We start from the raw sequence: 22,904 nt of genomic DNA on the forward strand, positions 1-22,904 counted from the left end.
TCTTCATCTCCTCGAATCTCCAGTCTTCCCCTCGTCTTCTGTTCCATTGTCGGTGAAAATGAGCGCGCCGTCCGCCGCTGCTATGGATTCCAAGATGCTCGTGGATTCTCTGTTCTTCCTCCCCTATTTGCGGTCGCCGGCTGTTCTTTCTTCTCCTCTGATAGAGTTGCGTGTAGTATGTCCTTTTTATTTTGCGTTATGGGAGTTGGTTCATGGGTGCAAAACGTTCAATCTGTTGGTCCTTTTATTTTGCCCTGTAACGTCGCCTCTTCTTCTTCGGGTTCAAGCGCTGTCGTCGAGTTGTGTGTAGCTGGGAAGCGTTAAATTTTCTCTCTTCTCTCGTCTTCGCTCTGCTGCTGGAACCTAAGAGTGAAAGTTTTACGAAAGCAGCTATTTTGAAAAAGTTGGTAATACGTGGATTTAGTTTTTTGAAAATATTGTTTTGAGTGTGTTTACATGCCACCTCCTTTATTTATTTAATTTTTTATTTCTCAAAAGATAAATTAACATGTTTTTAAATTAGTCTTATGATTTTGAGTTTAATTTTATTGTCGAATTTTGCATTTGGAAAATGTTTTCTTTATAAATGAATTTTCTAGAAAGAGTTGGAATTATTTCTTCAAATGAATATATGAAAGTAATTTTATATTTAATTTATATGTAAGAGATGATAATGTTAATTTTAAACCCATGTATGTTTGTTTTAAAATGTGGGTTAAATCAAAACGTTGGTTTAATAGCAGATTTGTTAACCCTTGCATGCTACTTAGAAGGTACTAGTCTTGTGCAATAACCAACATATATGAATTGAGGGATGATTATTGTGAGCATGGTACTCATGCTTGTTTTTGTGGGCCTTATACGTGCGCTTGATTTTGTAGGATTTAATGCTCATGCTTGTTGTTAAATCGTTTTGATAAAATCTTACTAAATAGTGAATTTTAAAAATTAATTTTTTCTTAAAAATTTGATCTTTTTAAAACAAGTTGTGATTTTTTACCATATTTGAATTTTATATTAATCCATATAATACTCAAGTGTTTAAACATGTTAATATTTAAAGTGAAACTAATAAAATTGTAATTGAATATACATTCATAGTTTTTGTTTATTTACATAACTATTGATATATATATATATATATATATGAGGCATATGCTATATTATTTGCAATTGTTATTTCATTAAGTTATAAGAAATCATTGATATACCTATTATTTCCATCAAACATAACTGGGATGTTATTATTGAAAAAATATTTTTTTAATTTCAGATAGTATAGTTGACATTGTACGTCTTGTTGACCACTGAGAGACTTTTTGCTGAGCAAAGTGGAGATTTTTTGTAAATATTTTCTTTTTGATGTAATTATGAAATTTATCTATTATGTTTTGATGATATAATTAAGTGCTTCACATAGATTATAGTTAGGTTTCTTATTTAATTAAATACTTTGTCTGCTAACTAGATGAAGCTGTACTCTTAATTTTAGTGATACTCTGCTGAAATCTTATTATAAGATTTTTAGGAAGTCACACTCAGAAGGAAGGTGCTGCCAAAATTCTTACAAATAAGAAAAAAAAAAACAGGAAGGCTCTTGTGAAAAAAAAAATTATCTAAGATTTCCCAACTTCAATATAAATATAATTGAGTATTAGAAAATTTTCTTAAAATAAGGCTCGAGGGATATGCATACCGGTCACTCTTATTTTGAGACATGACAATAACCTTATTGTTAAGCAATCGATAAACATTTATTGAGTTTAAAAAATACCTTAATTTTAGCAAATCTTAGAGGCTATACTCACATAAACTTTTACTTTATCCAAAAAAAAAACCCCCCCCTTGGAAGGAAATTAGAAAGACAATCAACAGTGATTATATTTGCCATCAAAAGCCTCATATCACGTGGCGACTAGAATTTGTAAAATATAATGTAACTGAAGACAGGTTCAACTTAACCGTAAAACTTATAAACTTCATATATTAGTGGTCACTTAGGACCTCAACCGCTAATTAGATGATCAAGATCTTATGGAATTCTCAAGCGGATTTAGTAACATCTCTCTTAAAATAACCATCTAATTTCAGTTTTCAGACATAAAGGATATTTTATTTTTTCAATAGTTTACTAAATTCTGAAACATTTCTGAAAATTATAAAGCAATTGCTACCAAAATTCTTAACTCATGATTGCCTCTGTTTTTTCAGTCCCAAAGCCAACTATATGTGATCTAACGTTTTAGTAGCAAGTTTTGGTTGCATGAAAGATATCACTCATTTAAATTTAAAAATTATATCGGCCCAATCGGTTTCTACTGATTAACAAATGCAAACAGATAAACCCTAAAACTAAAATATGGCATTAATCTTAAATGCCATCTTTTAGTAGTTAATCAGTAGTTAACAAATACAATAGTTTTAATAGATGTCTTGTATATCTACATAGACCATCATTATTGATTTCAATGAAACAGCAAGGCATCTTAAATAATACATATACACATTATTACTGAAAACAGTTGGGGTCTCCCTTATTTCATATTTGCAGATTAGGGCATAAATCTTGATTTTGTTATAATCTTCAATCAGACCACATATTGAGGAAGAGCAATGCCTCTCGTTTCTGGTAATCCAATGAACAAGGCAGTTTCTACTTCTGAAGTTGGACTATTTTCCAAGGAAGCTGGCTTCTCACCATGATTCTTATTCCTGGCTTGCTTTTCCAGGGTATCATGCTGCATGCAGAGTAATCAATCTGTCTTTCATTCATAACTCATAAAATGTGAAATATTACTAGAATTTTATAGGTTTTCCATGATCAAGACCAATGAAACATCCAAGTCAAAGAATGATTTATAGATAAAATGAACTACAGTATAACCTTTTCAGCGAGCCTTGCATTTTCTGCTGCTAGGGCTTTTCCCTGGTTTGTATAAAAACAAAGTCAGCATGCTTCTCTTGCAGGAAAATCTTTCAGTGTTCAAATTCTAGGTACCACATTTAGCATAAAAATAATAGTTATGAACTGTCGTCACTTAAAATCCTACCCTTTTATAATGATTTTAAAAGCATCAAATATACTAAAAAAGATAGGGAGAATGATAGAGAAGTCCTAAAAAACTAATTAATTTAACTTAGGTCTCAAGTATCAAACTTTAAGAATTTGCAAGTTCAATTTTCATTTTGCAACTTCATTGTAATAAATTTGCAATTTATGTTTCAAATTTTAACAGAGAAAACAAATTTATTTATTTTTCAATCATGTTAAAATTAAAAAATAAGTAACAAATTCATTACAATGAAGTTGCAAATTGAGAGTCAAACTTGTTAACACCTATAGTTTGACACTTGAAACTTAGGTTGAATTAATGAGTCCTTTTGAGACCTTTCTGTCATTCTCCCAAAAAGATATGACATTAAATAGAAACTGTCAAATAAAAGAGCCCTCAATTCGGTCATCTGGTTCTGGTACCATCAATATGATGCTATATGCCAAAAAACCCATGATATTTGTTGCCTTAAATATGACAGTTGATCGCATTAACTAACTGTTAATGTGTTCAATCGTCATATTTTTTTTCGTGTTTTTATACATAAAAGCCCAAAACCAGTTTTTCAAGCATCCAAAACAACAAACCCAAATATACAAGCATACAAAGCAATAACACAAATCAACAAATATAATTCATTTCCAGCATCCAAAAACAGCAAACCCAAATGTAGAAGAAGAAAATCTTAATGTGCCTTGGAGAGAGATTGATGAACAAGAGAAAGGTAGACTAAATTGGAGATGTAGTGTTGCTGAAAAATATGCCTAACATGGTTAATAAACTTCTATCTATTCATTGATTAAATGTGCTAATGAATCTGAATCAACTTGGTGTGGATGGGTCAAAGAACAAATTGGTCGATAGGAGCACAAATGAGGATCGTGAATGTCTACAAAGACTACCAGTTTGGAATGAACACTGAATCTTAATCAACAATCAAATGCAGACTTCAAGAGTATTGTAGGATTTTTCATCATGTGCCCTCTGAGGTCCCTCGGTCCTCTATTTATAATGGGTATGCAATACTGAAACATTTTGTCATGAGTCCTACATCAAGGAGCTTCATGAATGGAGTGGATTTAACTAGTGTAAGGGGACACATTCAGTCATTGCTTGGCTAGTTTTCCATCATTTATTAGCTACAAAGGATCGTTCCAAATAGTTCAAGCATACGCAAAATGATCTTTGCTGCTTTTGTCAAGCTCACTTAGTTGATCATTTGTTCTTTGAGTGACCTGTTTTTGCTGCTACACTAAAACTGTTGATGACTTATGTTGATTTTGATATTCGCTGCTCTAAATTATATGTTCGGCAGCATGTTTTTGTGCAAACTAGAAGGAAGAGTAGATTGGTTACAAGTTGAAGGCATCTGTGTTTTGTGCTACTATCCACTCTATATGGCAAGCTAGGAATGCCTTGGTTTTTTAGCAAAAGATCCCAATTAGTACCCAGATTTGTCTTAGGATTGTAGATTAAGTTAAATGGAAACATCTCTTCATATATAGGAAGAAACAGGTATACCAGAGTGTTAGGTATAAGATTCAACATCTTTTATTTGTGGCCTGTTTCATTCTTTAGACTTTGACATTTAGAACTATACTTTTTGTATCTTTTTTGTATAAGGGGGTAGTACCCCTTTTAATTTGATGCATATGGTTATTTTGGGCTAATATAATATTTCACCTTTCTTCAAAAAAAAAGAAAAGAAAAATTCTTCTATCTGTTGTGTTTCTACACCCCTTGGAGTTTGCCAGGCATGCCAGAGGAACTATGTCCTATAATGAGTTAGTAATCAGTGATTGTGAGCTACCAAGATTCTTTACCAAAATTTCTTTGGAGTGCTTTAGAAAATTAGAGTTTAGAGAACACAAGTGTATGCAAAGAAATGATAATGCATTTCTTGGAAGTTAGTACTAAGAGAACGCTCCAATGATCAGAAGGAAAAACAAAGTGATGAGTCCAGACTGAAAGTAATGAGTTGCACTTGGCGAAAGTAAGGAGTCACATTGGGAAAATTTAAGCTTGATGCAAGGTCAGTTGACTGGGTTGCTTGGTGCAGTTTGGTTTGTTGAGAGTGTTGAAGAGAGTTAGTTAAGCGCTCGTTGCCTTTTATACGAATGGGTAACAATGCTCTAAGTCGAATTCAAATTTCGCCCGCCAACCTCAGTAGTAACCTTCTGGGCTTGATTGTGGAGGGCGATGCTCCTGTACCTCGTCACTGCTAGTGGGCAGTGGTCCTATACGTGTTCACTGCTCTCTCTTCAACGCATTGTTCCATTGCTTCATGGGAGATTCAACCTCTTAGATCACTCAAGTTGGGCTGCTATTGTGTGAATTCCGTGATTGGGCTTGGCATGTCCTACTTTAGGCCCATAACGATTTTAGTCCAAACACTATCTATTCATTAGTAGCTTGATTTACTCATCACTTATGGACGAAATTTATCAAAACTTGTTTTCATTGGCTGCATGAGTTGGAAAGTTTGTAGTTATGTTATAGGTTGTAGTAGTGGTTTATTATTTGACACAGCTAATGAAAAGTTTGTTATGAGTTCATATTGGGGAACCTCACAACATTAGTGAGATTTGTAAGTTTCAGAAGCTTTCCCACCTAATAAGCTAGTATTTTGGAATGTGATCTTTTAAACTTGTGCTTCTAATATTGATGCTTTCATTGAGAGGTTGATCTCATGGAAAGCATTATCCACAGAGGATATTGACCCTTAGGAGGCCAATTAATGTGCCATAGAGTAGAGCTGTTGGGGATATTCGCTCTTGAACAGGGTACATTGTTATGAGTTTCACATTGGGGAGTCATACAAGAGAAAAGGCTGACAAGTTCAAGAAGCTTTCTCACCTAACAAGCTAGTATTTGGGATGGTTGTCTCTTTAAAATTGTGCTTGTAATATTGATGCCTTTATTGAGAGGCTGATGTCATAAGAGGACTATGCACGAAGGATTCTAACCCTAAGGAGGCTAAGTAAAGTGCCGTGGATTAGAGTTCTCAAGGATGTTAGCTCTTAAACTAGGTACATTATTACGAGTTTTACATTAGGGAGCCTCACAAGAAAAGTAAGTTCATAAATTGAAGAGTCTTTCTCACTCAATATGCTGGTCTTTTAAAATGAGCTCTCCCTTTAAATTTGTATCTATAACTTAGTTGTAACCCCAATTAATGCGAAAGTGCACCAAATCTCTCACTTATTTTCTCACAATTAATTATCAGATTTCTATTATACAGAATCACATTTACGGATAAACTACCATCTCACTTGATGCAGACATCTTACCTTTTCTTTTAGTTGCTCCACTTGTTCTTTGAAAACTTGAATCTGAAAAGCAGTAAGATTGAGGTTGAGGAAAAATTAAGTTCTGACATTTTTGGAGTAAAATTATACAGACATATTAAAAGCTAACCTTCCTCTCACGAATGTTTTTGACACTTCTTTCCAACTGCTGCTCTATATCTTCTAGTTCTTTTATTGAGCATGAGCCGAAATCTTCTCCCAAGAGTTTCCTAAGAGATTGAAACCACAAGTTTAAAAAATTCAAATTTTCTTTTATCATGAACGCAAGTAATTTTACATGGGAATATATATATATATACACATATGTATAGAAGTTCATGAGTAGTAATTGAACCGTTTTGAAATTTCAAGCTGCTCAATCTTCTCTCATCATAGTCTCTGTTTCTTGCTTTAGATGCTGCAATTGCAATTTCTTTCAAACATGAGGATCGCAAGTCACTAGATAACATTTTCACTTTTGGCAACAGTTAATTTTGTAATTAAAAGTTCTAAAAGTAATGCCTCACTTATGAATAAACAACAATATTTCAAATGTAAATTTATATCCATTACAGGCAACAAATATTTGACAACACTTGAAAATTGTTACATGTATGAAACAGTTACAATACAATTAGAGAAAAACTAAAAAGAACATGGAATCATCTACCTGCATTTTCACATAAATAATGATAACTGGAAAAGTAGATATTTCAGGTATAACTTTTATAGTAATCTCAATGTGCCTACATGCAAATTTATGATTCGTCTGAGCTAATTCAGTAGACTAGCCTTTTAGAGTTTCGATCTCCTAAAGATGTTAAATGAATATTCTCCATCTCCTGTTTAATGCAAATTGAATGCCGGTTTGTTTAGTACAAGTTATTTGGAAGAACAGGTTTTAAGTCCTAAGGTGACCAATCTTTAGCATTCTGATGGTTCAAATTTTAATTTTTTGCCAGACAATCAAAAACTATGTTTAAGGTTGATTATATTCTATGGTCTCGCCTTTGTCTATACTTGGAGCTCCAAGGTAAGGTGAAAACCATTATTTGAGACTCTCTCTCTCTCTCTCTCTCTCTCTCTCTCTCAATGGTTATGGCTAATGAGGTTGTAGAAAGTGAATATGAAGCTCTAGCACTAGGAGTGAAAATTTCTGCTGTGTAGAAAGGAAAGTTACCAAAAGAATACTTTTAAAGGCCTTTTTTTAATCCAACACGCTATGTCCAGCACTATGTATAGTCTAATCAAACTAAAAAAACTAGTGAATTGGCCATACATTGAACAAATTCATTAGAAGAATAAGAAAAAGAACAGAATATAGTAGAGGGAATATTAGAGAAAGAAGTTCCACATCTAATAATTAGAAAGTAGATTAGGAATATATAACATTTAGGATATGTCTAACTAAGCGGCTTAAACTGTTTCAGTGAAATAGGCAATCCTTTAAGCATGCTTGTGTGTGTGTGTGTGTGTGAGAGAGAGAGAGAGAGAGAGACTGTTAGATTTGAGGCCTTTGAAACTAAAAAATTGTGAGACAAAGAGAGAGGGAGATAAAGACTATTATATTTGAGGCCTCTAAAACTTTTTGAAAAAAAAAAGTACAAGCCCAAGCTCAGAGGAGAAAAACATGAAGACAAGATTGCAAAGGGAGTATTAGAAAAAGAAATCCCACATCCAATAATTAGAAAGTAGATTAAGAATATATAAAACTTAGGATATGTCTAATCAAATTGCTTAAGTTATTTTGGTAAGATAGACAATCCTTAAGCATACTTAATGTAAAAATTTGACAGATATAAAGATCAAACAAGTTTCTTCTACATGTTAGAAAATAATTTGGAGCCCTCCATTAGACGATTGTAGAGCTTTGAATTTAGAAAGGACGAATTTCATCTCCGCTGCTTAGTTTTCCCTTTTCTCTTTATCTCCTTGTTCATTTTCTGACATCTCTTTGTACTCACTTGTGTATGCGCTGGAATATATTTACTTATTATGGTTGGCTATAGTTTCTTTGTTCTATGATGATTATGGCTATATAGTTGTGGATTAGTGTATGAAGACTCTTGTATTGTACTTTAATGATGTATCTGTGTTGGAAGTCAAATGTAAGTTCATGTGGGAAGGAGTAGCTAGATTTGGTTTGAAGATATCTATATGTTATAAGTTCTTGTAGACGTAATATCTTAAGGTTTTGGGTCAAAAAGTAGTGTTAAACTTCCATGATTCCTTCCAAAGTTTAATACCTCATTGTTTGATGCTTTCCAAGGCCCTAAAGAGTTGGACTCTTGTGTGGGATATAGCTTTTTTTACCAGAAGAATATTGTTAGGATTCAAGCGAGATAATGTGAGAAGTTTCATTTTAGACAGAGAGTTGGCCTAAACAACAGCCATAAGTTCAATATCTTAAGGGTTTAGATTAAGATGTGGTGTCAATCCATAAACTTAATATGCTCCCTCCAGTCCAAAATATCAGTATTTTTTAATAAGAATTCACATCAGTAAAGTTCTTATTCTAATAAAAATATATAATATTTTTTCTTTTTCCCTTTAGTGCCAATTACCATTACACTTCATAAAGTGTGGAGAGATGAATTTATACAAAGATCTAGGTTAACATATACAAGGGATAAAATGAAAAATTATTTTTATATGCATTAGGTTATTTATATTTTGAACCAAAATTAATTGGGAAAAAATAGTTATATTTTGGACCGGAGGAAGTGTACCTTAAGGGTTTAGGTCAAAGACGCAGTATTAATCTCATCATTAACATACTTCTTTCCAAATTCCATTTAATTAAAAGGCCTCGGATGATCTCTATGGTATACTATGTTCTCTTGGTCCCCTAAAAGTGTGCTTAATACTCTCTAATTAAGTGGCCACTAATTAGGGACTAATTAGGGTTTCTTAATAGGACAAAACATAAAGAAATTAATTAATAGACTAACAACTAGTTAGTGTGAGTTAACAATTCACTAGAAGGATAGAGTTATATCTATTAGTCTCACATGATCAAATTAAGTTTGCATTTAATTAATATCATTATTTAATTGCATAATACATTATGGGTTGTTTCAATTAATTAGTACATATACCTAGTAGCTTAAAAGATGCTTTTGTGCATGCATCTATCATTTATCTCAGGATCTTTGAATTCCTCCTCACTTATTCTTAGTTAGCCATTTGCTTGGCCATGTTACAGGTTGAAAAACCCAACAATATTTGAGGCGTGTGAGGTCTAATCTGGTGGAAAGAGAGGAAAAGATTAGGCATATGAGCTACAAACATTTGAGTAATTTATTCCACTTCATAATATATATATACACATATATATTGCAACCAGTCTCTTGAAAATAAATTGATCTATGAAACTAACTTGCAAAAAGATCATTCATTGAACCAGAAAAAATCGGATTTTTTCAGCAGTTAATAAATTTTGTAACAATTTTAGTATTCTATATCATTAACTTGATAAGATTAATTAGTTTTGGGAACTCCTCACCTATATATGAGCTGCGAACATTTGAGGCTTCTATTTTGAAGTGCCTATGGTTAATTTTGAAACTTAGAAGGGTTTGAAAGCTTAATGTATGTTGTCATGTGAGAGCTACCTTTTTTTTATGTTTGCTTAATGGTAAACTAAAGTATATTTGCAACTAAAGTATTTAATATATTAGCGTAAGAGCTTTGTCTCAGATAACATGTCCCTTGAGATATTGGCATAAAATTCTAGATCAACTTTTGACGAAGTCAAATAATATGGAAATGGGAGAATTTCATCATAGGATCATGATGTAACATATTTTCAAATTAGTCCCAAAACATTTTAAAATTTCATTGTAGGATATTGAGCTTGAATTGAAATAAAATAATCAAAATATCCTTTTTCAGTATTTTGTAGCGTTACAAGTAACAAATAAAGCAAAGCATTTAACAAGCATTGTTGTTGATTAACAATAAAAAATATTTGACTTAGGATGCATAATGAACATAGAAAACACAAAATAAACAAAAGAATAAGAATAAAGCAAAAACGAATGAGAATGAAAAAAATAATAACCTGCATATTTTGTTCACAGAATCTGGTGCATGTTTGAGCATCTCGGTTATGATTGCGGTACCGTTCAATTGTTGCCTGCATACTGTGAAATTGATGCAATAATAATCAATATATCAACATATATTGTAAAATTTATAGTAAGATGCAATAATGTGCTTCATTCTTCATATTTCATGCAATACGTTGAGACGTGTTTTGTTTGTTGCAATAAGATTATATTTGGCCAAAAAATTTTAAAAAAATTGTTTCTTACTCTTTTTTGCTCCTGCTTTTCTTCATAAACTTATCAACTACGATCACACTAAAAGAAGTGATAACAAAGTACTACAACGGAAAAATAGAAGTGCATGAAGTTAATTCTATCAACTATAGTTGTCTAAACAAAGGACTATATTATGAAGACGACCTTTTACAAGAGGGAAAAGGAGTAATAGATTGAAGAAATGATTTACAATAATGAATATATATATACATATATATACGCCAGATTAATCAAAAGCCCAAGCTCCCAAATCTAGACCAAGAAAATAAAAAACAAGAACTTGGGACAAAAAGTATTGAAATTCATGTTACCCAACAACAACAACAAGAAGAACAAGCCTTGTTTTATTATGTGGAATCAGTTGCATGGATTACAAAATGTTATTGTGTCCTATCAATAACCAAACCTTCAGGTATATTGTTAACCAAAAGGTCTCATTCCATACTTTTTTTTGATGTTTTCTTAAGCCTTCCTTTGTCCCTTTTTACAAGGCACAAGACTACATATATCATGTTACCCAAAGCTAAAAAAATATTTTCAAGCAAAAGACTATCTCTATCATTAAGTTTCCCAAGACTGAAATTCGTCTTGAGCCAATAGTTAAGTTATACCACTTTATCATGTCAATCCTTACAATGTGTGTTCGCCAATAACCTATAATTACTCAATGATATGATGCCTTGAGTTATATTGCAATCAGTCTCTTGAAAATAACTTGATCAATAAAACTAACCTGAAAAACAAAATTGATTGAAATCCATTGAACCCGCTAAATTGGATTGTTCATTAGTCAATAAATTTTTTTAATAATTTTAGTATTCTAGTCCCTGGAATGATCGAGTCTTTGAATTGCCCTAATATAATGTGATCACCTTTATAATTAACTTGATGAGATTAGTTGTGAGAACTTCACTTATATAATCATGATGGTGTAATTGTCACTTTACAAACATACATTTCTACTATTCATATGTTTAAATTGTTTAATATTATAGTATAGCTAGCTAGTTAATATTTACTTGGACTTTGTTATGTACATTAAATTGAGTGTACGCGTGTCCATACACATACCTAGTATGATTACGTTAGAGCTACTGAAATTTGATGTTTTATTTATGGCAACTTTTATTTGTATTTCTCATACCAATTGCTTAAATCAAATCAAAAGAAATTTTTAATCAGAAGCCTGAGTATAAAGTCTTATTTCAAACAAATTAGAGATGTTTGGAATTTTGGATAAAATTTATTTCAATAATGCTTATCCTAACCGTGAAGCAGTTTGCTGACATATGCTTTTTCATAGATTTTATGGTTGGTGGGCTATGGAGTAAGGGTTAGGAGCTTTGAAAGGCTTTTGTTGCAAATTAATGATTTATTACTATAAGAAACAACAAATGTGTGATGGATTATTTGCTAGTGAGCATGGTTCTTTGAAGAAAATAAGAATTAGGGATGAAGAAGAAGGTTTCGCATAATATCTTCAAGATGTAAGCAATACTTTCTTTTATGCTTAATTATCCCCACCTATTCCAATCTTGAGGTGTAAATTGGGTTGATGGTGAATTTCTTTCAAGATACAATGAAAGTCCTTGAGTATGGTTTGCATTCTCAAGACTCAAGCCATTAGAACAATGATGTTTACAAAGTAATTGATAATTTAACTTTATCCTTGGTGCACTTAGAGACAAAGGCAATGAGTTTGAATGGATGTTAGAAATGAGTGATGGTTAGGGGTATTTATGGAGAAGTGATGCCTTGAAGTAGTACTTCTTAAACAATATAACTCTTTAATTAAAAAGCCATAACCCTATATTTATTCATGAACCAAAATAGTTTAATAATTAATAACCAATAGTTATGTAAAATAACTTTTCATAAAGAGTAACATATCCTTTTAATATAGAGCTTTCTAATTAGGGACTACCAATCTTCACCAAGTGGTTACCACACCTTTTTGTTTCATAACCTTCTAAAGATGCCTTTAAAAATGGGAGAATGACAAGGAGGTTTCTTAATTCAAATTAGGTCTCAAGTGTCAAACTCTATGAATTTGCATCGGCTTTCAACTTTGCAACTTCATTGTGACGAATTTGCAACTTGTGCTCCAAATTTTAACAAGAAAAATAAATTTGTTTACTCTTCAACTATGTTAAAATTTAAAAAAAAAAGTTGCAAATTCATCACAACAAAATTACAAAATTGAAAAACAAACTTGCAAATTTATGAAGTTTAGCACTTGAGATCTAATGTGAATTAATTGGTTTTCTTGAAACCTATCTATCATTCTCCCTTTAAAAATTAGAGAGGCATGACCTTCATGACTTTTAGTATTATAACTCCCTACATAACCCTTACCTTAAATTATAAGGACGTGATGACTTTTGAGAAAGAAATCTCTTCATTTTGAAAATATTCCACAATTATTTGCAAAGGACAATTTATGTGTTTTTATAGGATAGTTGTAGCCTTATTTTTTTGGATTAGTGAATGTTTACTACTCTCTAATGTTAATTGCATACGCGTTAGCTTCATTTTGTGTGCTTGATATAAGTTTTGGTTAAAGGCTAGTAACTAATCGGTGCGTATCCTAGTTGAACTAGGGACAGGGAAGTTGTGGAGTTAAATGGATTATGGTTTCGCTTGTAGAATGGAAATATATCTACCGATGATCTCATACAGTCAAATGAGTTTGCACTTAATGATGCTAATTTTTGCCACACTAGAGATTGTAGGCAAACTTGTGTACTGGTTTGGACATCAAACTAACACAATCATTATATTATGAAGAGAGTATAATAAACTCATGACATGCGTAGTGTTGGGAATGTAGGACAGCCTAATTAACCTGTATGGGTTGGCCAATCATAAAATAGAAAATAAGAGGAATAAATTGCATTTAACCATTTTTTGATAGGCTAAGATTTTCTCAACAGCCCAAGTGCAGGGTTATACGAACCAACCACATAACCCATCATTATTTTGAAAAAAAAAATAAAAATCAACACAAATTCTAATGCACGAACTTAAAAAATTAAATATTTCATTCATCTTCTTCACCAAGCATGATTGAATTTGAAAAGACATGTTCAGTTCCACAAACAAATCTGCAACCACAAATTTGAATGACTTGTCAAATTGGAAATGGTTGTTAGGTTATAAGTTAAGTGAGATCTCAGTAATTAATCTATAACTTAATTGCTAGTCCAATCCTTGAATATAATAGTAATTTTAGTGGGGAAGTTTGTGATAAAGCCAGAAAAATAAAGCTGAATTGCATTATTCTTGCTAAGTAAATTCCTTAGATTTAAAGTTTTCCTTTTGCTAAACTTGTTTTAATTCATGTTGTTTCATAACCCCCCCCCCCAAAAAAAAAATTAAACCACTAGTTCTTTTCGCTAGCCCATTTTTAGCATTAATTTCCTGATTGAATTGCTAACAGTTTAATTAGTTCTTTGGGATAAAACTTTGATTACACATTATCCTGCAAAAATCAATTTTTAACTCTAATTCTGGACAGCTCAACAGTCATGGTCAAGAATTACATGTTGAAATTATAATCTAAAGCTAAAAGAGGAGCATGGTCAACTTAGACTCGAGATATATCATGCTAATGGTGACGGTGATAAGTTTATAGTATATATACAACAACAACAACAACAACAACAAGCCTTTATCCCACTAGGTGGGGTCGGCTACATGGATTGCAAGACGCCATTGTGCTCTATCATTTATTAAGCTTTTAGAAATATTATTAATTAAGAGATCACGTTCAACAACTTCCAAGAGTGTTCTCTTAGGCCTTCCTCTACCTCTCTTAATCGGACTCAAAGTTATATGTTCCACTCTTCTCACTGGTGCCTCCCTTGGTCTTCTTTGTACATGCCCAAACCATCTCAACCGATTTTCTACCATTTTTTCCTCAATAGGTGCCACCCTCACTTTTTCACGTATGTGCTCATTTCGAATTTTATCTTTACGTGTATGTCCGCACATCCATCGTAACATTCTCATCTCTGCTACTCCAACTTTATGCTCTTGCTGTCCCGTTAGAGCCCAACATTCACTACTATATAACATTGCCGGTCTGATAGCAGTACGATAAAACTTTCCTTTAAGTTTATTAGGCACCTTACGGTCACAAATAACTCCTTTAGCTTTTCTCCAATTAAACCACCCAGCTTGAATTCTATGTGAAATATCTCCACTGATTTCGCCATCATTTTGGATAATGGCTCCCAAATATCTAAACTTTTCCACTTGAGGTATAATTTGATCTCCCAATTTCACTTCCAAATTATTTTCGAATAGTCCTTTATCAAATTTACAATATAAATATTCCGTCTTACTTCTACTCAGACGAAAACCTTTCGACTCCAATGTCCTCCTCCATAACTCAAGTTTGCAATTAACCTCTTCTCTTGTCTCTGCTATAAGAACTATATCATCCGCGAAGAGCATACATTTCGGGATTTCCTCTTGAATATGTTCCGTCAAAACATTTAAAATCAAGTTGAACAAATAAGGACTCAGAGATGATCCCTGATGTAGCCCAATCTTTATAGGAAAATCCTTTGTTTGACCACTAGGCGTTCTTATACTAGTTTTTACCCCCTCATACATATCTTGTATGGCTTTAATATAAGCAATCCGTACTCCCTTTTTTTCCAACGCTTTCCAAAGCACTTCTCTTGGTATACGGTCATAAGCTTTTTCCAAATCAATAAAAATCATGTGTAGATCTTTATTTTTACAACGATACTTTTCCATTAATCCCCTTAGTAGATAAATCGCCTCTGTAGTTGATCTACCTGGCATAAAACCAAATTGATTCTCAGAAATACTTGTCTCCAATCTCAACCTGTGCTCAATTACTTTCTCCCACAATTTCATTGTGTGGCTCATGAGTTTAATCCCTCTATAGTTAGTACAATTCTGAATATCTCCTTTATTTTTATAAATAGGAATTAATGTACTTCTCCTCCACTCATCAGGCATTTTCTTGGACCGTAAAATCACATTAAATAACTTAGTTAACCATCTCACCCCTTCTTCACCTAAACATTTCCACGCTTCGATAGATATACAATCAGGTCCGTTAGCTCTACCATTTGCCATTTTCTTAAGAGCTTCCTTTACCTCCTTATCACGTATTTTTCGATAGAATGACAAATTTTGTTCTCCTTCACCAGTTACTAAATCCTCCAAGTTACTAGATGAATCCTCTCCATCATTGAAAAGTTTAGAAAAATAAGTCTCCCATCTATTTTTAATTTCATCATCTGTAACTAAAATTCTTCCCTCTTCATCCTTAATACACCTTACCTGTTCTAGATCTCTTGATTTTCTTTCCCTACTCTTGGCAATCTTATAAATATTTTGCTCTCCTTCCTTCGTCTCAAGGTTCTTATAAAATTCTTCAAAAGCTTTAGAACGAGCTTCACCCACAGCTCTCTTAGTTTCCTTCTTAGCCATACGGTACCTCTCCCAATTTTCCTCATTGTTACACAAATGTATGGCTTTAAAACAGTTCTTCTTATACTTGATTTTGTCCTGTACACTATTATTCCACCACCAAGACTCCTTATCTCTCGGACCAGGACCTTTCGATTCTCCCAAAACTACTTTTGCAACCTCCCGTATCTTTTTAGCCATATCCTCCCATATGATGTTAGCACTTCCCTGAGAATCCCAAATTCCTTTATCCAAAAGATTTCGCTTGAAAATATCTTGCTTCTCACCTTTTAATTGCCACCACCTAATCCTTGGTGTTACTACTTGTCGACGTTTTTGGATTTTACTCATAATACACACATCAAGGACTAGGACCCTATGTTGTGTCGTTACAGCATCTCCAGGGATCACCTTACAATTTTTACAAAGTTTTCTATCTGTGTTCCTAACCAAAAGAAAATCAATCTGCGACCTTGAGGCTCCACTTTTGTAGGTGATGAGATGCTCATCTCTCTTCTTGAAACAAGTGTTGGCAATCTTAAAATCATACGCCAATGAGAAATCAAGAAGAGTTTGCCCTTCATTGTTTAGCTCTCCAAAACCAAAACCACCATGCACCCTCGCATACTGACCAGCTTCCCTCCCGACATGCCCATTAAAGTCTCCTCCAATAAAAATCTTTTCACTCTGTGGTATGTGTCGAATCAACCCCTCCAGATCCTCCCAAAATAATTCCTTAAGACTGGCTTCTATCCCGACTTGCGGCGCATAAGCGCTAACAATATTAACAGTCTCACGTCCAATTATCATTTTTAAAGAAATAATTCTATCTCCAATTCTGCTAACTTCTACAACGTTCTTCTTCCACTCCTTATCTATAATGATGCCTACTCCATTGCGTGCACTTACTTTTCCTGTATACCAAAGTTTGAAACCTTGAATATCCTTAGCTTCTTCTCCACGCCATTTTGTTTCTTGCAAGCAAAGGATATTGATTTTCCTTTGAATCATAACCCCTACAACCTCTACAGATTTACAATTTAATGTCCCAACATTCCAAGTACCAAATCTAATTTTGCTCTTATGGACTAACTTCTTTAGCCGCGTGCGTCCAAAATGACGCGGTAGCCCTTGCTCATTTAACACTACATCCGGGCGCCGATGCAGCGGCTCTAACTCACTTATCACTGTACTCGAGCCATGCAGCGCGTTACTTATGGGCAACGACCTAGCATTAACATTATAACGTCTATTGTCCATGTTCATGATAGATTCAACAAATTAATAACACGTCAGGTGAAAATGTGTTAAGTCAAACTGTGGATATGTACGTGTAGTTTGTCACCCCCTCCCTTAAAGGTATTGAGTAGTGTTAGGATATATATCGAATTTTGCATATACTTGAACTGATATGGAAAGTCCAGCATCGAATAATTTAAGGCTTAATCTCAACAAGTAGTTAACACAATCATGTGTTTTGGTTATCATCACAACCAAGTGAAGGATCATATGCATGGTTATTATCAAGGTCTTGGATAGTTGTCATTTGTAAGAAGAGGGTTTACAAACTTTTCATTCAGAACTTCTTGCGTGAAAGGTAATTAATTTTGCACGGTCAACTTAATTAGATTCAACATATATCATGTTAGTGGTGATGGTGATAAGTTTATATATAGTATAACGATGTAACTAAAACGAACAAAATCTTACTGTGATAAGGTGTTAAGTCAGACAAGAAAAGGAACTAAACATTAGATAACAAGTAAGGTGACACTACAACAAAACAGTGATTTTCTATCGGCAATTAATTCATGAACCCTGATCGCAAGGTTTGATTTTCTAATTTGCAGTTGACTGAAATTAAGTTTATAGTTATTTTTTATTTCAACTTGCTTGTTATTTGACAATCATAATGATGGCATGATCTGGTGAGAGTACATCCAGGTTTTACTAGTATCATTTACCCTACGCATTTGTTGAAGATAAACGAGTTTGAACATGTAGCTCTTCACTGTCACTTTAAGGTATGACTAGTGTTAGGATATCTAAGTACGAGTTTACTTGAGTTGATATGGGAAGTTCAACATCAAATAATTTTGAACTTAATCTCAAGTAGTTAATACCATCAAGTGTTTTGGGTTATATCATCACAATTCCAAGTCAAGGATCATACATGGGTATTATCAAGGTCTCGGATTGAAATGATTTGTGAGAAGAATGTTTTACAACTTTTCATTCAGAAATATTGCAAGTGTGAAAAGTTCATTAATTTTGCAACTTTCAATTCCAAATACGTACATGAGCGCTTGTATTAATTGTTTTGTACTATTTGTACTACTTGGGACGACCTTGGGAAAAGGGAAGATTATTAATTGGCTCGGAATATTTTGTTTAAGTTAAATATAAAAGGAGATGAATTTAGAAGCTTGATGACAAAGTTAATGCATGTTCAGAATAATTTCAGCTGACAATTATATATGTAGAATTAACACAACTGCAATATTAAAGTACATATAGCCAGCATTGGAATAGAAAAGCATGTGTACTCTAGTTGAATTAAAAACAGTAGTGATCTAATAGAGCATCACTGCCAACTTACTCATTGTGTTATACACACACACACACTCCTCTTATACTATTTATAAATAACTTCTAATATATTTCATGAAATTAAAAAAAAATCTTAAAATTCATTAACTTCATCTAGAAATTTAATAATTTATTAACTTTGCCCTTATTAAATATATATACTTTAACAACATATTTTTCTCTCTAACATTCAATGGAGGACAAATGAGAAAATATATAATAAAAATTTAATGAGGTGATTTATAAACAAGAAAAAAAATATATATTCTCTCCATGCCTTAGAAGGAGTTACATACATACATATACATATATATATATATATGATACAGTTCTTGAACAGTACAAAATTTATTGTAGGGTGATAATATCGTAGATGCTCACTCTTGTCAACAAAAATCAAGGTTCGAACACCTAAAGAGAGAGTCAATTTTCATTTCATAAATTAACGAGGAGATTTTAATTAGTGAAAGGCATTTATGAAATAATTGTGCATAACGAGAATACATGATAAATTAAAACTAAATATTTCACTGATCCCTTTCTCTTCCCTTGCATATAGTTCAATCCGTAATATTTGTCTTAAATGTTTGTCCTTCTTTTCATCCGTAACTGTGTGTAATGATGAACTGACCTGTATAATCACTTCATATCTCCCATCCTACTTAAATGTGTGGTATTTTAAGTAATTAACTCTAATAATTCCAAACAAACAAGGGATTGGAAAAGAAAAGAAAAGTAATTAATTAATTAAGATGGAAGAACACGAATATATTACCTGGAGCTTGCAAATTCATAGAGTTTGCCTCTTGGGGAGAAGATGATGAGAGCAATCTCAGCATCACAAAGAACTGAGAGCTCAAAAGCTTTCTTTAAGAGTCCATTTCGTCTCTTTGAGAATGTTACTTGTCTGCTTGTCGCGTTCTCTATACGCTTCATCTGTGTCTTCCCTCTCACCATTTTTTCAATTCTCCCTCTCTATAAGCTGATTTCTGCAAATCCCAAGCTAGACCTTCAACACCCAGAAAAAACTTACCCCAGAGAGTAAAGATATAAGTTCAAATTAATGCCAATAGATCCGATTCTCGGAGTACCAGCAAATCCAAAGTCCCTAATTAGTTAGTTAACCAGGTGAAAAAGTAAATTTCAAATTTGGGTATTATATTTATTCTCAGAAGAAGGCTAGAAAGCCAGAAGGGCTGGTTAAAGGAAGAAAGATTCCATACAAGATAAGGAAGAAAAAATCCCAGAAATCCGAAGATTGAAAACCTAAGTATAAATGCGAAAGGAAAGGAAAGGAAAGAGAGGAAAGATTGAAAACGAAGAAAGAATCTGAAGGGAAACAAAAGAAAAAACCCAAAAGAGACGAAGCATTGTAAAGAGGGAAACGAACCTTTCCTTATTAATCTGTCACTTCGTCTCTGATGATGCTCAGCCATATTAAGAAAGAAAAGGGGTTTTATGGTAAGAGTGAAATGAAACCTCATGCTTTGCCTGATCTGGAAAAAATCCAGGCCACACAACATCCTCAAAAGAAAAAAAAATATCATGATTCACAAATGAGGAGGGGACATGAAAGTGACACCCATATGGTAAGTTTTTATTTTAGATGAACAGACTGGACCGCAAAAAAAAGCTGAGGAGTGGGGAGGAAACTTTAAAGTAGGAAGGCTTGTGGGTTCTGACCGTTTGGTCACAACGAAACTAACAAATGGATGGGTTTTGACCGTTTGGCCACACAACGAAGTTAAGAAGTACAACGTTAGAAAAATGTCCATTTCTTCCGTACAATAACGTCATTTTCCAGCCAATCAGAGATCGAAAACGCATCACTTGTGTTAATGCTTTGCTGGGTCACCCAATTACTCTTTCTTCGTTTTACTTTTCTTATCATTTTTTGTTTTTATAATTTCTATTTACCTTCCTTGAGAATTTTTGTATTTTCATGAAATTTATAAAGCTTTGTGGGTCAACCGATTACTCTTTCTTTTTTTGTTTTACTTTTCTTTACATTTTTGACTTTTTTGTATTTTCATGAAATTTATAAGATTAATATATAATTTAAATTTTGAATTATAGATTCAGAGATAATTTAAATTATAAACTTAAAAAGGTACATTTTAAATTTTAAATAATTAAAATTAGGATAATTTCACCCTTATCGTTAATTTTTAACAAACGTCCATTAAATTCATTTGAAAAAATTATATTTTAAGTCTCAATTTAATGGGCGTTCGTTGAAAGTTAATGTGGGAGCAAAATTATCTCAACTTTAATTATTTATAGTTTAGAATATACTTTTTTAAAAGTTTAATGTTCAAGTCACCCTAAGATCTATAATTCAAAGTCCAAATTACATATTAACTCTTTTGTATTTTAAAAAAATATGCTCTAATCAATAATAATTCAACAATAATGAAAGAAAGTGTATTTTGCATAGTATATTAATTTTTAAAAATATTTTGAAAGAGTGTGTAAGTTTCTTGATTTTAATTAATCAATAAAGATAAAAATTTATGAAAGAGAATGAAATACTTTTATGATAAATAAAGAGACAGATAAAAATGTATAAAGAGAAATTTATTTTAGATTTTTTCCTAATAAAGAATGATAATTTTTTGCATTGATATTATTATGAGATTCCATTACTCTAAAGAACAAACAAGAAAAAAATATAGAAGTGCAATTATAGCAAAAAATTATGTTATGCTCCTATTGCTGCCATTGATAGCCTATCAAAACCCCACCTAACAAGAACAAAAATAATCAACTAAATACCATCTCATTCATACCTATCATAATCTCCATCAAAAAATGTTTTACTCATTATTACATTTTACAACATTCTTTTATATAGTTTCATCATCATTATCATCATTATTATTTACTTTTTTTTATTCCTTCTTCTCATATCTTGGGAAATCTATAATATTACCACAGGTTAATATGTAATTTGAATCCTAAACTATAGATTCAAGGGTGATTTGAACTTTAAATTTTTAAAAATGTGCATTTTAAATTATAAACAATTAAAGTTATGACAATTTTTCTCCCATCATTAACTTTCAATAAATGTCCGTCAAATTGGGGCTTAAAAATGTAATTTTTCTAAAGTAAAGTTGACGAATGTTTATTGAAAGTTAACGGTATAAGCGAATTGCTCCAACTTTAATTGTTTAGGGTTTAAAATATACTTTTTTAAAGTTTAGGATTCAAATCACTCCTAAATTTATAATTCAAAATTTAAATTACATATTAACCAAATTTATAAAACTTTGTGTGATCACCCTTTGCTCGCTCTTTCTTTTTTTATTTTTTTGTTTTCATTATTTGTTTTTATAATTTCTTTTTACCTTCTTTGGGAAATTTTGTACTTTCATGAAATTTATAAAGCTTTGCGAGGTCACCCAATTACTCTTTCTTTCTTTCTTTGTTTTTTTTACTTTTCTTTTCATTTTTTTTTCTTTTTATAATTTCTTTTTACCTTTTTTAAGATTTGTTTGTATTTTCATGAAATTTATAAAGCTTTGTGTGGTCACCCAGTTACTCTTTCTTTCTTTGTTTTACTTTTCTTTTCATTATTGTTTTTATAATTTCTTTTTACCTTCGTTGAGAATTTTGTATTTTTCACGAAATTTATTAAACTTTGTGGGGTCACCTAATTAATCTTTCTTTCTTTGTTTTACTTTTCTTTCTTTTCATTTTTTCAGTTTATATATTTATTTTTACCTTTAAGATTTTGGTGTATTTTCATGAAATTTATAAGGCTTTGTGTGGTCATCCAGTAACTCTTCCTTTCTTTGTTTTACTTTTCTTTTCATTTTTGGTTTTTATAATTTTTTTTACTTTCTTTAAGATTTTTGTATGTTCATGAAATTTATAATTTCATCGTATTTTTTCAATACTTATAATAATATTTTAATTTTTTTTTCAGGTGCCACTGCTATTTATAATAATAATAATAATGAAATCAGCTCTGCTTTAGCACATATGCTTCTGTAAGTATGTGGGTTAAATATAAAATATCGCTTAAATAAGTTACAGGAACCGTAAGAAAATATTTGATTACCCAATTATTATACATTATAACAAAGACATAATATGACTTAATGTTTTGACACCCATACCGACTCAATAATTGGACCGGTAGAACTATCACTCAGTAAAGAAAGCGATTTAATTCATCATTCAACTTATTTTAA

At 32.1% G+C, this 22,904-nt stretch overlaps 1 pseudogene; it reads right to left on the reverse strand.

Annotated features, from left to right (window-relative positions):
• Positions 1-2,294: 2,294 nt before the first annotated feature.
• LOC129301263 (MADS-box protein SOC1-like) lies at positions 2,295-20,051 on the reverse strand (annotated as a pseudogene).
• Positions 20,052-22,904: the final 2,853 nt, after the last annotated feature.

This window comes from Prosopis cineraria, unplaced genomic scaffold (genome assembly GCF_029017545.1).
Source record: "Prosopis cineraria cultivar Desert tree isolate PC_DT_omini unplaced genomic scaffold, ASM2901754v1 PC2002, whole genome shotgun sequence".
NCBI lineage: Eukaryota > Viridiplantae > Streptophyta > Magnoliopsida > Fabales > Fabaceae > Prosopis > Prosopis cineraria.